Raw genomic sequence first — 2,361 nt, 5'->3', positions numbered from 1 at the left:
TATATATATATATATATATATATATATATATATATATATATATGTGTGTGTGTGTGTGTGTGTGTACATACATATATATGTAACAGATTTAAAGTCAATACCCAATTCAACAGGTAGTAATCAAAACATTTTCCAAGCTATAAAGAAACCCACCATACACAAACAAAATGAACCCATTCCTTGTATCTATTTATCCTGACACTTGTGGAATGTGTTTAAGAGGAGCATTAGTTTGACAGCACTACTTTTTAACCACTAAACAGTTATCTTGATATGTAAGAATGAACCCATGTTTGTCAGTCACATTAATAGAGTTAGATTACAAGAAATGATAAAATGTTTTGTGTGTATGTGTACACCCGTGTGTATATATGTGTGTGCATATGTGTTCAGACATCTTTATTTCTCTGTTTTCTTTCCTCTCTCCTTCCGTTTTCACACCTCATTCCTTTATGAAGAAGAGTGTGGGCTCAAAATGTCAAAGACTCTTCCAGTTTCCCTGAGCATCAAACTAATATATCTTGTTCTGTTGTTCCCTCGTCTGTTACACTCTTCTGGTTTTTGTACAATTTGAACTATATTTTATTTATTTAATTATTTCACTGCTTCTGTAACCAGCATGAAAAACAAACTAAAATTAAAGCAAATCCAGATTCATTGTACATTTATTGTTTAACCCTTTCTGTTGAAATATATTTCCTTCATTACAATTAATTATGAAAGTAATAAACAGTTTAGTGAAATAACATTGTCATTACTAAATACATGTTTGGAACATAAAAGGAAGACTTGATGAAAGGTTTGAACTTAGATCCATTTAAAATAGACAGTTTATATCATAGAGCCAAGGGTGGTTTCAGGCAGGTTGATATCAAAAAAGGTCAGAAGGAAATTTCAAATAGGATTCCATTATAGAGACACAGGAGAAACATAAGTGTGTATCTATGTAGGTTTGACAAGTTTCATACAAACCAAATGTGCAAAGTTCAAACTGAACATTACAATAAGAATAACATACCTTAATTTCTATACAAGTGAATACAATTTATTTATCGAGGTTTTATGTTGTTTTGTGGGTGGAGGGGCATTTTTCATTTTAGTGAAAAAAAAATGTGGCTGTATGGTTAGAAGCTTGCTTCCCAACCTCTTGGTTCTGGGCAATTGTCTTCTGCTATAGCCTTGGGACAACCAAAGCCTTGTGAGTGGATTTGGTAGACAGAAACTGGAAGAAACCTGTCATGTATGTGTGCATGTGTTTGTGTGTGTGTGTGTGTGTGTGTGTGTGTGTGTGTGTGTGTGTGTGTGTGTGTGTGTGTGTGTGTGTGTGTATTTATGCATGTATTGTCTTTGTGCCTGTGTTTGTCCCTCCACCATCACTTGACAACCGATGTTGGTGTGTTTATGTCCCCATAACTTAGTAGTTTGGCAAAACAGACCAACAGAATAAGTACTAGCCTTACAAAGGATAAATCCTGGGTTGATTTCTTCAACTAAAAAACCCTTTTAAGGCAGTGCTCCAGCATGACCACAGTCAAATGACAGAAACAAGTAAGAGTAGACCACCAATATTTATATTTTTCTTTCTGCTGAGCAAGATAGAAAAACAATGACTGGTAGATAGGTAGGTAGAAAGATAAATAGATAGGTAGTAGTAGTAGTAGCAGCAGCAGCAGTATTTGTACTGATGGTATTTTTTATATATGTTCTAATAAATATACAAGATCAAATAAAAATAAACAGCCAGAAACTTCATATAAGAGGAATCTTTTTGTCAGAGAAATTGTCATTTGAAAATAGAGTTTTGACTTCCTTTGAGACAATATTCAATGGAAACGAAAAAAAAAAAACAAAAACATTCTGAATTGAGTTAGTAAAAAAATTTTGCTCACATGACCTAGATATATACACTTCAAAATATAATATTCAGTTGTTTCCATGAAATGCAATATGCTGCTGGAGTCAATGTCACCAGGACTTGGTTTGCGCAAAGCATTTTATTTCATTTCTTTTGCTTAGACGAAAAAACATTTTCTGTCTATTATTCACAATTAAACACTCACATACATCTATATGTCAGCATGGAAGCTGGACATTAAATGGTGTGTGTGTTTGCATGTATGTGTTTGTGTGCATGTATGTGTTTGTGTGCATGTATGTGCTTGTGTGCATGTTTTTGTGTTTGCGTGGGTGTGTGTTTGCGTGGGTGTGTGTTTGCATGTATGTGTTTGTGTGCGTATTTGCATGTATGTGCTTGTGTGCATGTATGTGCTTGTGTGCATGTTTGCATGCGTGCTTGCATGTTTTTGTGTGCATGGGTGTGTGTTTGCGTGGGTGTGTGTTTGCGTGGGTGTGTGTTTGCAT

General features: G+C 34.6%; 1 protein-coding gene across 1 annotated transcript in view; it reads right to left on the bottom strand.

Annotated features, from left to right (window-relative positions):
* Positions 1-2,361, bottom strand: part of LOC106879645 (3-methyl-2-oxobutanoate dehydrogenase [lipoamide] kinase, mitochondrial) — a 64,642-nt gene that overhangs the window by 40,867 nt on the left and 21,414 nt on the right. The gene's annotated exons all lie outside the window — the stretch shown is intronic.

Source organism: Octopus bimaculoides, chromosome 16 (genome assembly GCF_001194135.2).
Source record: "Octopus bimaculoides isolate UCB-OBI-ISO-001 chromosome 16, ASM119413v2, whole genome shotgun sequence".
NCBI classification, from domain to species: domain Eukaryota; kingdom Metazoa; phylum Mollusca; class Cephalopoda; order Octopoda; family Octopodidae; genus Octopus; species Octopus bimaculoides.
This window is presented reverse-complemented; position numbering and strand designations above follow the sequence as displayed.